Source organism: Aedes aegypti, chromosome 3, assembly GCF_002204515.2.
Source record: "Aedes aegypti strain LVP_AGWG chromosome 3, AaegL5.0 Primary Assembly, whole genome shotgun sequence".
NCBI lineage: Eukaryota > Metazoa > Arthropoda > Insecta > Diptera > Culicidae > Aedes > Aedes aegypti.
Window position 1 is genome coordinate 346,252,588 of NC_035109.1, and position 15,574 is coordinate 346,268,161.

The 15,574-nt window shown below is 36.8% G+C and overlaps 1 protein-coding gene across 5 annotated transcripts in view; it reads left to right on the plus strand.

Annotated features, from left to right (window-relative positions):
• The window catches only part of LOC5566044 (uncharacterized protein DDB_G0271670), a 201,655-nt gene that overhangs the window by 123,145 nt on the left and 62,936 nt on the right, over positions 1 to 15,574 (plus strand). The window contains exon 1 of one of the 5 annotated variants that reach the window (XM_021855766.1): positions 5,082 to 5,232. The exons of the other annotated variants lie outside the window; for them this stretch is intronic. The gene's annotated coding sequence lies outside the window, so the exon portion shown is untranslated. Of the gene's footprint in view, positions 1 to 5,081; positions 5,233 to 15,574 lie in introns of those variants that run through there. 5 annotated transcript variants of the gene reach the window in all.

Consider the following 15,574-nt stretch of genomic DNA (forward strand, 5'->3'; position numbering starts at 1 on the left):
GTTTAGTGTCTTTGAAAATGCAAATAGACGCAAAAGTCAGCCATCTTTGGATTCCGAGACATTGCACCTTAAAAATAAGGTTCATCGTTAGAGAGAGTACAGTACATGTATAGTGTAGGAAAATGCGTTATAAAGGGGATAGTGTGGGTCAAGAAATCCCGAAAAACGATGGCATCATTTTCGAATCTTCCACTTTCACAAAAAATAAAAAATATGAACTTGGAATTTTACCCTGCAGGTGAGGAATATATTTGTTTTATAAAATCTTTATGAAAAATGTTATAATCGAAAAAGAATAAATATTCAGACATAAGTTTTTCAGCTAAATTGTAGCCAAAATATTGACTTGGTGGTATCTATTTCTTATCATTAATTATAGTTTTTTTCTGGAATTATTCTACACTAGTTATCCCGGCACGTGTTCTTGTTGCTATGCAGTAAGCCGGACATTGTGGCTTATCATACAGAATTAAAGTTTATCCCTCGATAGTTTCTCCAACTATCCCAGCAATTTTCCTTAAATTTATATGCACACGCCTTAACGAACACAACAGTGGAATAGTTGTGCAAATCCGTTTTCCCTTTCAGAAGCCATCTCGTGACATACAAACACCATTCAATTTTTATTTATTTAGAAGATATAAGATAGATTCTACTGGAATCAAACATTTTCCTCACATTACTCTACATGGAATATCAATTTAACTAAACCGACTGTACAAAATACTTTGAAATATAGTATCTCGAATAACTTTTCAAAAGGACCTAAGTAACAATGAGAGATTTTCTCACCTCTCACTCTCTTTTGATTATAATAGTGCAATACTGAAGATTTTGAAAAGCTTTTCGCTATAGATCGAAAGACAATGTTCTTGGCTAGTATTTCCTACAAAAAAACGCAACAGAAGAGGTTGATGTGGCTAAGTTATCAATCAAAGAGAAACTAAATATAGAGAGCCTCTTAATGTTAGATATGTGCTTTGAAAAGTTACGTGAGAGTTTAGAATAGTGGCACGGGAAGTGGATAGGACAGGTAGTCTTACGCACAAAAATACCTGCGTTGGACAGTCAAAGATTGTCCTTCCCATGATTCAACACGAAGTGACATCATTTCTACAGAATTTCAACAGCCAGATTTAGATGTTCTTGAATCAATTGTCATAAGCGGTCCTGGAAGGATTTCTTGGCAAGTAACTGGAGTATGTTTGGAAGAGATTCCTAAAGAATCATTGGACCCCGTTGGACCGGTAGCATAGTGTACTGATAATACGATTCTTAAACATAGCTTGCTTGTTATACACATTGCGCATAGTGCTGCTAGCTATGCTTTTGATTTCTCAAAGCATTCTTGGAAAAAATATGTTGACGATCTTCTGAGCAATTTCTACCGAGCTCCTACAGAACAACAGAAACCTACTCTCTGGAAGTTCTTGACTGAACGTGAAAATTTCTGCAAGATATTGCTTCATGAATTCCTAAAAAAAAAACGATTAGATCACATTTCCCATGACTCGTAAATATAAAGTATGTTTTGAGAATTTTTGAAAAAAGTCTTGTCAGAAATACTAAAAATGCTATTTACTATGAATTGCAAAAAAAACAGTGAAATATTTAAAGGAGTTTCTGCACGTTGAACCAATTGCCGAGAATCTGCAGCTTCTTGAGTAATTTTTCAATCAGCCCGAAGGGTCCTAGCTTCGGAAATATCCAGTTTGCGCTGGACTATTTATTTTTGTTTTGATTCTTCGCAGAATTCAAGCTGACAAGAATTAATCATATCTGAACTATGAAACACAAGTCAAATAGAATTGATATCAGATTGATCTTTCAGTTTTTCAATTGCACCAATGATACAGCACGACTTATTCTGTTAAATTAAGCAGAAACGCGCAAGAACTTCTCAGTACATGTTCTCAATGCCGTTTACTTACATATGGGACTGACCTGCGATTCACGAACTGTCGTGAAATTATAAGTTCTCATATGTTTGAATTCTGCGAAGAATCCATAAAAAAATAGAGAGATCCATAGCATTTTGATGTTTTAATAAGAAAATTACAAAACAATATCACTGGTTGTTGAGTTTTGCAGTTTTTTCTAGTTTTTGTCAAATCTATCTAAATGAGATGGATATAAATTTTGATCAAATAGTAAACCACTAATGAAGTTGATCTAACCAATGATCTTGAAGTCTTGTAATAATGACTAGCATGTAAACAGTTACTTTCAGTTTGGCGTCCAGGATTCTATAAATTTGAAAAATTTTCTGGGCTTCCATGGATATAAAGTTTTTGCCAGCGTTTTTCCTACCGATGGTTTTGAATGTGTCAAAAAAATTATCAAAAAAAAAACTACGTTCAATAAAATATTACATTTTAATTGTACGTAGTTTTCATTGAGAAAATCTCTCAAAACTTAGTGATACCAAATGTCGTCTGAAAATATCTTGAATTGCACTTGACAAAGATTATGGGTACAACAGTGACGCACCCTAATAGCGACAGTCCAGCAGCAACTAAGGACGGTTCGGTCGAGCTTGATTTCTACATCCCGCGTGCGCACCCTAAAACAGGGTCAAACCAAACCAAATACAACACATAGGTACTATTCTTGCAGGGCCTAGATACAAGAAGGGAGTTGAGTAAGGCGTGAAACAACGAAGGCATAAGGAGCACTAAGCAAGATTGCGTGAATTCCATGGTGTTCTACTTGGTGCAGCGGGAGGCGAAGGGACGGCGCGCAATTTTGCTTCTAAACTTGCACATTTGCAAAATAGCAAAACACCAGCCGAACTGGGAAGGCGCTGCTAAGTCGGTGGGGTGGTACGCAATTTTTGCGCATTTGCAGCGTCTGTGTCTGGGCATCAATGTGTGTGCTCACTGAACTCGAAGGAAGCACCGTTTTGAAGAGCTTTTGGCGGAGGCCTAGTTTTGTCCCAAGTCGAGCACGGTGCTCGTGGAAGCGGCATGACTGCGTAGGCTATAATTTCATTCATTTATTTATCATAAACTTTGATGTGCCAACGCTAACTTTTACTTTCGATGGCGCATAAAGTGGCACTAGGATGCGAATAATACCAGTTTTAGAGCGTGATAAAATCTGAATCAGAGCGGATAATAGTCCCAGGTTGCGTGGAAGCGGGTTAGAAATGTTGAAAACTTTAACTAACCTTGCCAAAATTTGACATATATTTTGATACTGCTCGTACTAATTTCTGTTTGAATGTAATTTGTCCAAACTCTTAAAATCAATAGGCTGAAAAGAACATAATCCATTCTAATTTTTCTAACTCAAGCATACCCATTCTCATGCATTATTAGGACAAATACTGAAACCAAGCAATGTCGTCTTCAACGCGAGAATCATAATCACTACTGGTTTTATAAAAGTTCTAGTAATACCTCTAAAAATAGTGAAACTAAAGCTAGTCAAACAGCCATTCCATGAAAAACCGATCTAGTGGGTCTCCGAATTCCGTGCAAATTTGCTATTTTGTTCCTTATCCGAAATAAAGATACACGTATTTTTGGATTTTCTGATTAGGGTGACCATTTCCGAAATAGGGTGACCAGAAAAATCGCGATTTTGCAAAATTTTTATTTTAAAAAATATTATAGCTTTTGAACCGTTCAACCGATTTTCAATCTTTTTGGACGAAATGAAGGCTAAAGATTTTGACTTTTCAGAAAAAATATAAAATTTCACAAAAATTGTGTTTTTTACATGAAAAAACTCAATAGTTTCCGTTTTTTCGTGTTTTGATGGCCTCGGAACCAAGGGGGCTATCGCTGCTCTCATTTTTTCTTGAAAGTTCAGAAAATTTTACGTATACTGTCAAATTTTCAGCGATGTATGTTTTTTAGTTTTTGAGATATATTTTTTTGAAAATAAAAAATCAGTCATTTTTTATCGGCACACACTGTAGGTCTCAGTGCATTAGATTTGTAATGTTTAAAAATAAATATAACTTTTGAACAGCTTAACCGATTTCCAATATTTTTGTATGGATTTTTAAGCTTAAAATTTCAACTATTCAGACAAAATTGAAAAATCTGATAAAAATATGTTTAAACATGAAAAAATATAAAAATTTCTAGTTTTTTTTTTTAATTTTCATATATTTTAATGTGAAATTTTTTTTTTCTTTTCAAAGTGTTCTATTTTTTCTGAAAAGTTGAGACCTTAAGCTTCCATTCCATAAAAAAAGATTGGAAATCGGTTGAGCTGTTCAAAAGTTATGATTTTTTTTAAACATCTAATGCGCTGAGATCTACAGTGTGTGCTGATGAAAAATGACTGATTTTTTATTTTCAAAAAAATATATCTCAAAAACTAAAAAACATACATTGCTGAAAATATGACAGTTTACGTAAAATTTTCTGAACTTTTAAGAAAAAATGAGAGCAGCAATAGCCCCTTTGGTCCCGAGGCCTTCAAAACACAAAAAAACGGAAACTATTGAGTTTTTTCATGTAAAAAACACAATTTTTGTGAAATTTTATATTTTTCCCGAAAAGTCAAAATCTTTAGCCTTCATTTCGTCCAAAAAGATTGAAAATCGGTCAAACGGTTCAAAAGTTATATTATTTTTAAAAATAAAAATTTTGCAAAATCGCGATTTTTCTGGTCACCCTATCTCGGAAATGGTCACCCTAATCAGAAAATCCAAAAATACATCTATCCTTATTTCGGATAAGGAACAAAATATCAAATTTTCACGGAATTCGGAGACCCACTAGATCGGTTTTTCATGGAATGGCTGCAAACATCTTTGTAGAAGATATAAAAAAGTAAATAATACTTTAAGAACATGTAATGAAAACTATGATTGCCATCTTAAATAAATGAAAACCGAATTTAGTACTATACCATTTACTTCCACTAGAGTTTATATCTTTTGACAGATACGTATATTTTGACCTTAACTGTAAGGTCGCTGAAGGTACACGGCTGAGGTACACGACACTGAGCTCTATTGGAATTATATGGTATTCATTGTCTTCATATCAAATAGTAGATAGATGAAAGTAAAACAAAACTAACTCGACATTATCTCCCTTCTTTACTTACAGGTTCGCCCCCTTCAACATCCAACGGAAAGTGAATGCAAACCACATTTTACCCGATTTGGCATGTATTTCCTCATACCCGATGATCTCAATATCACTGTCCTGTATTCTACGAATGACAGCGTCTAGTCATCACCCCCAATGATCGTCAGATTGCTATCAGGTACTGATTTGCAATTCCTCAAAGCCATATTGCATCCATTCCATGCTAATCCATTTGGAGCGTCTCTCCCCGAATCAAGATTTCACAACTTCGAAGATGGTGTTCCCCTAACCTGCCGTTTCAGCGTCTTTCCACACAAAACCCGTCCACAGCAGCCACCAACCACTACGGCCAAGCTCTGTGTTGCAACCTTCGGTCTAAGTCTATGTCGGTCTCCGGCAGCTTTTGGATGGCGCAACCCTTTGCCGAGATGGTTGCGGCGCCATCGTCATCATGTTCCCATAACATAATTCTTACTTTGCCGCGCTCAAAACCATCACAAAGCAGCCAACATCCCCAAGGTGGATCGGATCGGATGGATGACGGTTACGGTGGTATTGTTATTGGAGCTTTCGTGTGAAGATCGTAAGACCTCCCGGACGAGCTTCTCGTGGGCACACCGACACCACACATATACGACGTTCACCCACCATATTAGGGGTGGTTTGCGACTCGAACAAATGGAAACCCAACGACCGTCCCAAAAGCCAACCACCAACAAACGATACCGACGCTCACAGGAGTTGTTTGGGTGAATCATGATCAAAATTGTTTACTGCCCATAACATTTTCTTTCATTGATGGATTTTTATGAGTAGTGTTTGTACAAACAATGTGGAAAATGGGCTACCCAGCAAACATTTTTGTGGAACAAGAATTGAACAAATCACTTTCAAGCATATTTCAGCTGAACAAACTGTGATTCAGCTATTAATGTTACTTTGGTATTTATTTCGAAACAAGCTTTTTCATAGTTAATTTATTGTTTATCAATATTGAAACAGTTAGTTGAGTAGAGAATCATATTTGATTAATATGATTAGTATGGAATCATATTTTAGTAACTATTGCATAGTATTCATCTGATTCGGTCTGTTTCAAGTCGAAAATTAATAAAGCTTGAGAGTTATCAACAAACGGAATTAATCGGCTCTTTATGACAGAATTTTGACTAAAAAGCGGTTAAGGCATAATCAGGAATAATTTCGAAACGTTTCAGGACACTTATCAGTATAATTGCTTCGAAAAAGACAATTAGATTTCAGTTCACTATGTAAGCTATGTTTAAAAATAAACGAGATTAAAAATCTCAATTTTTCAAATTTGAAATGATGGCCACGAATTTGTTCTAGTTACTCCTCTCTGTGTGACGTTAAGATGGCACATCTGTATCACGACGCGGTAATCGAGGTGGAGGTGGAGGTGGAAGTGCAATCTGTGGGCACAAGCTCTGTGTGCTCATTTCGAAATCCATCAATCCCCAGGTGCAATCCTCCTCGTTTAGGTCTCTCTGTTTTTTTTTTTTTTCGAACGGATTTCTCGTGCACTGCACGGATGGGATGGTTGAAAGTGAAGGTACACCAATGTGGGGACTCGGTAATATATTGGATGGGGTTTTTATGTGCAACCCTCCGTGTTCGTCTTTAGTTAGGGAAGTTGAGCGAGAGGGCAGCAGCACTAACAAGCTCCCCAAGCATAGGTCGCTGATGGACGGACATTTAAAATCGAAAAAAAAATCCGTACGAGGGGGCCATCGGAAATAGAACGATTCGCTGCGGGGTTCGATCGTTGTGTTGGGTAACAACGCTTATCGTGGATAAAGGATTTACGGTCTTCGATGGGATTCACCCGCCATAAATTTCCACCAATCGGACCGAAATCCGGATCCAGATTTGTATATGAAGCCACTTTGTAGTAGCCTCGTATCTAAGAGGGCAACATCTTTCGTAAGTCCGGTAGCTGCCTGGCTTGGCCATGTAAGTAACTCAACCCCATTAAAGAGCAACACATGTTCCGAAGCTTATGTAGAGGTACATACACCTGAGTTTCTCATTTGCGCGCACAAAACATCGACCAGCATGGTTCTGTCCCAATTCAACTCGGCCGAAAGCCGAAGCAGCCCTCGATCTACGGCGCTGAAGCGAACTTACATGCCTAGGCGAGTGTTGGCATTCGATCATATTGATGGAAGACTCAGCGTTTTAGCGGATTTTGGGGTAAGTTTGCCAACATAAGCGATTTAATTTTGTCCAAATGTTATCAAACCCATAAATTAAGCAACATCAATTTGTTATATTTTAGGAAATTCTTTTTTAATTTAGGTGTTTTCCGCCGAATTCTTCAAATTTAATTGGTAATAATTCCCATAAATAGGGAGCCGTATCCTTTTGGTTAACTTCGGCTTAGAGGTTTTTCGGAAATTATCAAGCTCGTATTTGTAATGCATCTTATTGCAAAGTTCCAGGTCAATTCAGCCGAGAAAAACCCCCAGGCCAAAGTGAATCTTGAAAGTGCCCAAGTAGCTCTTTACCCTATTGTATTGTAAAGATTCAACAAGCATATTTGAATTCAGGGAGTCCAAAATAAGTAGTAAGCTCTCGCCAAGAATAGTTATTAAGTTTGGAGAGAGCAACACACTAGTTATTGATGAAATGCTCAAACTGAGTACACAGTCCAAATGCATGAGAGTTTATTTCTACTACATGTCATCTGACATAAGTCTTCCATGGTATAAACCTCCACATGTACGCTTCACTAATGACAGTTCCACTGTTGGATACGATCTGTCCATGAAACAAGTTATTCATAGAATTCCAGATCAACCTCGATGCATAAATATTCCAAGTATTTTCAACGCAAAGTACCAGAATATCGATTCCTACAGGAGATATTTCACTGACAGGTCCCTATGTCTTCAATGTAAACTCTTCTGCCTTCCGAAAACTTCAGGAATCTTGTGCAGTTTACGTCGCTGAGCTGGCAGCAATCAACTTCGCTTTGGGGATGACACCTTCTCCATGACGAAAATCAGCAGACCAATCAATCCGTCTAACGTCACAAACGAAGTTTACACCTTGTTTGCAATCCGTCTAATTAGTTTCGTCGGAAAACAATGTGGGAGAATAATTTTCATTATAACCCCTGAAATTGGATATTTATGAAATCTAAGTTTATGAAGATGTAGGATTTGTCCATATCATAAGCAGTGAATCAATTATACTCAATACAGCTTAGAAGTAAAATCAAACTGAATTTACTGAAATAACTAATCTTCGATAGACGTTCACCTAAGATCTCACTAAGAACACAAAAACATCTAGCACCGATTCTGTTTAATACACGATAAGGGTAACCTGCAGCTGATCTCATCCTAAAATTACATATTTAATGCATAACAAATAATGCAAAAATTCTACGATGAACCTGTGGAAAAGTGTACTAGGAATTTGGCTACATCCATAGATATTCACAAGTATATGTAAAAGATTTCCTTGAATCATGGTAGAAGATTTTTGTAATATTTAAAAGATTTCCTCGGATATCCTCAAGAATTTCAAAAATAGTCTTAGGTATTCACCGAAAATTGCCACTAGAAACTAATATGCATGTATTTAGGAACCTTCTCAAGGTCTTCTAGGATCAAATTATCGACTGTTAGAAAGTCTAAAAAACTTGTGAGATATTCGTCTAGAATCTTTTACTAAAAAACACTGATACAGATTTCTGTAAAAAAATCTCACCACAGACCCTACTGGTAGATTTAAGTGGATTTGAGTGGACACATTGAAGAATTTCGAATTTCTTCAATCTCGTCAATACAAGGACCTTACAACATGGTGAAATCTGGCAAGAGTCAAGCCTAAAATGTGCCTGGATTTTGCTACAAATACCATCAGGAACGATTTAAGTTGCATTTACAAGCTCGCGCTGGAAAACTAAGCATCGCTGGTGAGGTAAATAAATCCAGCGTTCTCAAAAATTTGCATTTAAAAAAAAAATCAACCGATAAATAACACTATTTTGAAATAAAAAATAGATAATCGATTCGTTTCATTCAATTATCAATTAATCAATCACGACACTTATTTACAACGGCATCGCGGACCCACTGAAGGATCGTCACGGCCCCCTGGAGGTCCACGGACCACTGGTTGAGAAACCCTACGAAAGAAAAACCTATTTATAGTTTATCTTATATCATGCTATTTACAAACAGCCAATGTTACAACAACATAGGGTAACAAAATTAACATTTTTGCGTATCTGAAGGATAAAATTATGTGTCCCTAGTAGATTTGGGGCTGTCTGTATCTGAAATGTTTCAGCACGTCACAATGTTTTGCTACAGGTCGCCAAAGTGGTATAAAACACTGTTTACTTGAAATTTGAAGTATGGTTTATCAAACTTTTTTGTGATCTAATCTACCAAGCATGCTAAATGTGTCTTTGAATTTTGATTTTCCGATTTCATTGTCGATTTTTTAAAACGATTTTCCAACATGCTTGCAGTTTCCCTGCAAAATTCTTCGTTTCTCTTATATGGCAAAATACAATACTTTTCGCAACCATCAAAAAATAACATTTGATCATCGAATGTATTATGAACTTTGTTGATAATAATTGTTATACACATAGTTTAAATTCTGTGGCAAATCAAGCGAATAAATTGACACACAAGTTGATAAAATCTCAAAAACTAGACGAGCTATGATATTTTTGAAAACGGCAATGGATTCAGCAACCCCTAATTTAGTAAAAAAAAAACGGTAGTTTGGTGCTTGAGACAGAAACGTGTTCCGCAGTGCAATCCACTGATATTCGGTTGCTCATACAAAAATCTATGGAAAAGGTGTATAAATAGATAAATTTTTATAATATTGTGTACATAGTACTCAGACTTATAAGGAAGCATACTGTTAAACTTAAAGTGAAAAAACATTTACAAGTTAAGTAAACTGCCCCTGTTCGCAAAGATCACGTAAGCGCCACTGATGTTTTCGGCATATTTTTGTTATTTGAACGACAACTAACGATTGCTCTAAGTTTTTATTCACACAGGCATCTAGATGTGAGTTAGAACAAACGCACAATAAATATCAAATTATATTATTTGCAATCATACACTGCATAAAGTATTAAGAATGCTGAAATTGTTTATTACGCCGAACTTGTGAACATGGACAGTAAGAGAAAACCTAATTTAGTACTATGCCTTTCAATCCCACTAGAGTTTGTATCCTTTGACAAATACGCGTATTTCGACTTCAACTGTAAAGACGTCTTCAGTTTCGTGTGCTTGACTAGACTTCCATGTCGTAGAGTCTAGTACACAACACCAAAGACGATCTTACAGTTGAGATCGAAATACACATATCTGTCAAAGGATACAAACTCTACTAGAATTAAAAGGTATAGTACTAAAATCAGTTTTCACTTACTTATACACTAGCCTGAGACACGGTTATATGAAAAATTTAGATTCTCGCTCCAGTCCTCTTTCTGGATTGCATTTAGGTCCCATAACAACAGTGCAAAATTTCAGCTCGATCGAAGAAACTATATTTTAGCGCCAGCCGTTCAAAGTTTGTATGGGATTTACTGTGGGAAAACTTACTTTTATGAAGGTAAATCGCCAGAGATCGCCCATTGTATTCTATAAAAATTCTGAACACAGATCTGGATAGGTATTTCCACGATGAACATCATTGCCGAAGACCGCAAAGCAAGCCGATGTTTGTGAAAAAAGTTATTAAGCATAGACTTTAATTATTTTTATAATAAAATAACAGTATTTCCATGAACAAAATTCATAATGTTATGCCTCAGAGTTCCTTTTCAATTCGTTTAGTGAATATATTGTCCTCTTGTTCACTTAATGAGCTGAGTTTTTATCTGTCCAGTATCAGGGAAATCCACATCATCTGTTTCATCTCCCCCTCTATAGGTAATCGAATACACGGTTTCTTTCTGGGACGATCTTGAAAGGCGGTGAACCATCTTAACAGAATTCGTAGATTATGGAATTAGATGAACTAGATGACAATTAAACATGATTTTCGGTGAGTGAGAGTTAGAGTGAATGCATTGTAATTGTTCAAATCAAGTGTGTGTGTTTCCATATTTATGCCACGAGTATTCAATATACGTTGATCAATCAGATTCCGACTTGGGGATAGCTATAGGTACATTATTAGATAATATACGATAAAACTACAATTATGTAGATGAATTGAAATTAACAAACTTGCAATCCTTCTGATTAACAACTAAAATATTTTTTATTGATCTCATCAACTGTATCACTCCATATAATTATCTTTTTATTTATTTTTCCTACTTCCGGTAAAAGAAAAATGTTGCAAATCCTAAAAAAGATAATGTAAATTAAGACGAGGTTTTATATTACTAAATATTATTCACGTAAATTAGTTGTGATTGATGATTTCCGTTGAAGTTGGGAATTTGTCCGGTAATTTTTCACTAACAAATAAACATACAGTCGACTCTCCACAACTCGATGTTCTTTAACTCGATATACTCTATAACTCGATGGATTTTTCGGTCCCTTCAAATTTCCATACATCGTGCCCTCCATAAGTCGAAATTTCTATAACTCGATATCTCCACTTGTCGATGTCACATGAGAGGGAAATTTCTTTCCATAACTCGATATCTATTTTAAAATCTTTCTTATTTGGGGAAACGTGGTCTAATTCTTGTTTGGAGATGAAAAATTCTTGCAAGCTGTAATACATGTTGAAAAACATGACAATTAAAAAAATATTGTCAGTCAAAATAATGTGATTTTGACCATTTCGAAAAAAAAGTTTTCAAATAATAGTTTGTAAAGTTCAATCAACAAAATAATATTACTTTCATACAGAGGTGATCATTAATGTATTAGAAATATAAAAATTTGTTCCTTCGATTTTGTGATTTTTTGTTTTGGTACATTCTATAACTCGATAATTCTATAAGTCGATGGTCCCTTGAATATCGAGTTATGGAGAGTCGACTGTAAGTGGAATTCCGTCAAGTGTGTGTGTTTCCGCCAAGTAGACCAAACGCGTGGATTGCTGAGCTCAAGATGACTCATCTAAGCATAAGATATTGACGAAAAATCGATCACAGAGCTCTGAGATGATATCTCACGAATCGATCCATATCATGCTCAGAGGATCTAAAGATGGGATGAAATGTAATGCCTGTTTTCAAACCTGCGGTAGAACTTTGACAGCTGCGGTAGAACTTGGCGGCTACCGCAGAACGGAAAATTTTCAAAAGAACCGTAATATATGCTCACTAGCGCCGCCGGAATTTTTAATTTCATAGCTTTTATAATGATAGTCCTTGAGCTACTGAACAATCTGCCGAAGACGCTATCTTCTAAGTGGTCAGGATCCTGAGCTATCCGCAAAACAAAAGTTCTATGCTCACTAGTGACATCTGGTGGCAAAATCTCGAATCTCTTGGCTAGAATAATGATAGTCCTTGAGCGACTGAACAACTTTGCTGAAGACGCCATCTTGCTAAGTGGTCTGAGATATCCGCAAAACAATAGTTGCATGCACACTTGTACTGCCTGGTGGCGAAATTTCACTTAAGCAGTATTGCCAGCTACGACAAAATTTTGAACCATTCATGAAAAACTGGATTACAGTTGAAAAGTATTGCTATGTTGCTAAGCATTATATTTTTCTGTTCCGCTCAAGTTTTATGGTTTTGATCTTTTCCTTATTCTTCTTAAACAGTGTTGCCAGCCACATGAACATTTGCGATTCGGCCGACTGTATGGCACGCAACACTTCCTTCAACTTTGGTGAACATTCGGTATCGTTATCTTTAAAATTGTTTGGTATTTGCATATCACACCCCCATAAAATTGACTCTTTTGATAACTATCGAGCAGTGTTGCCATCTATTACCAAAATATGAAAACTTGAACAGCCATTTTGGAAAGTTCTCAACCCATGCTTCAACTTTGCCGAATATCTCGAATCAGTATTTCCGCATCTAGACGTTGCATTTTTCAAAAACATAATTATAACCCTGATTTTTTTTACGACCGATTATTTTTGCGACCCCCCGATAACGGTCGTAAAAAGAGGTTGGGGTGTATGTATTCCACTAAACAGCTCGAAGATTTATTACTTACTAGTTGTTGTATAAAGAAGGGGTACCCAACTTGCCCCAAACTCCGCTAGATTTCTCACTGACTGACGAAGCTGGCCAGGCTGGAGGAATGCATTCATCTACGACGACGGCATTCGGCAACATGGCCGCCACTGACTGTGGTCCGGCACCACCGTGCAAGTGCCGATGACCGACCTTCCGAGATGTGAACTTTAGTAGGTTTGACCACATCACCACGTTGTATGGAGGTGTGTATGTTTGTGTGTGCGTTTATGATTGACACACCTTTCCTTCTTTGAATGGCTGCAACTGCGTTAACTGCCGATGGTGCAGTGCAAGTGACTTCGACGTCTGAAAGGGATTCGAGACACATGACTAATGACTTGAAGTGAGACTTGACTGAGTTGACGAGAAAAATCATTCGATACTGAGACAGCAAAGGGTCGAACGAAGCAAAGGGGGTTGGGGTTGGAGGAATTGAATAGGCGTGACTGTAAAAGGGTAATTGCTTCACTATGCGGCGTGTTTGCAGAAATAGTTGGTAGACATTGGTATAGAGTCGGTGACAAAGTTAGTAACCAAATGCTGGTTCCATACAGAATGTCCATGTTCAGGATCCTGTATATTAACTTCTTCTTCTCCTTCTTCTTGGCATTACATCCTCACTGGGACAGGGCATACTTCTTAGCTTAGTGTTCAATGAGCACTGTCACAGTTATTAACTGAGAGCTTTCTTTGCCAAAGTTGCCATTTTCGCATACGTATATCGTGCGGCAGGTACAATGATACTCTATGACCAGGGAAGTCAAGGAAATTTCCATTACAAAAAGATCCTGGACCGACCGTGAATCGAACTCAGACACCTTCAGTATGGCTTTGCTTGGTGGCCGTGGACTCTAACCCATCGGTTAAGGAAGGCCCCAAATATCGATTATAATATGTATATGGTATATGGTCTATTTATGTCGTTTCACAATTTATTACAATTTATCAAGCAAAAAAAAACATAAAAATGCCCTAGTACATCGTTTAGTATTAGTTAAAAGCTAGACAAGAAGATGTATTCTCATAGCATGCTGACAAAATTGTAAAGTGATTTAAAGCACCACATCGAATACGAAAATGCAAACAAAAGAGCAAAAACTTCCCAAACACCACGCAAAAAAAAATAGACGATGCAACCTGACCACGGGTTGTGAAAGCGAAAAGCCCGAAAATATGCTTTAAAGCTCCCTCATTATCCATTCAAATTGCCAAGATTCTTCGCTATTGATATCCCTCTCTATCACCGCGCCCGAAGCGACCCACTCACCGTCCCCCATCATGGCAACATCGCTCAACTTTCCACGTGTGCAAATGGTGAGGTGAAAGCAAACCCGAGTTAAGTAATAAAAAGCGCCAGCCGGCCATGATCACTCTCAATGCCCCGTACAACCCCCTCCCTCCCCTTAATTTCGTATATCAGTGAAAGATTCTAGCTGCAAACATCCTCTTTCTCCGGGGCGTTAAATCGCCATTCTTCAGTCAGATGTCCGGACCAAAGAAACACCAGAAACCGGTTCGAATGAAAGCGAATACTTGCACACTAGGGCGGTCCATGATGATTAAACTAGAAAATCCTCAGTATGTGTAAAAAGTTTGTTCATTTGAGCGGTCCAGAAGCTACTGTGAAAATTTGGACGATATCCATCAACTCTAAGGTAGCCCCCTTGAAGTTTAAAGTTCGACCAAACATATAGAAAAAGTGGTTTCAATTACATTTTTAACCATAGATAGCACTGTAGTCTATTTTTTTTTCATTGTTGGTTATTCATTATCGAGAACCTTCAATCTCAAATCAATATTAGAAAAAAAAAACTGCTGTAAACCGGGAGTCTATCTGTTGAGAAACAAACAAGTCATTCCTAGGGAAACTGACACATGGGTTTCTTCCAGTGTTTATACCACTCTCACCGAAACAAGGACACCTTTATGCCAAAATAAAAAAAATACGGGTCTGATATTTTTGATTAATCATTAAACTCACAAAATTTGAATGAAACTTTTGAAAAATAACCTTTTTTGTGGAACTGCCCGTTTTACCCAGGGAGAAAGCCAAATTTCAGTTTCTCTAAGTATTCCTTCTCATTTTTGTTCCTTAACTAATTTTAGATTTGTTGCAGTCTTCTTTATATTGATTTGAAAATCTTCATATCAATAATGAACAAAGTTCATCGACTACAGCGACCTATGGTCGAAAATTTAATTAGAACCGTTTTCCCATATATTTGATCGGATTTCTTTATACAAATTTCATCCTCGTTTAGCTGCCATATTTCGCTTAAATTTTCACAGTGGCTTCTGGGGGTCCAAATAAACAGATATTTGTAGTTCTATTATTATGGGCCAC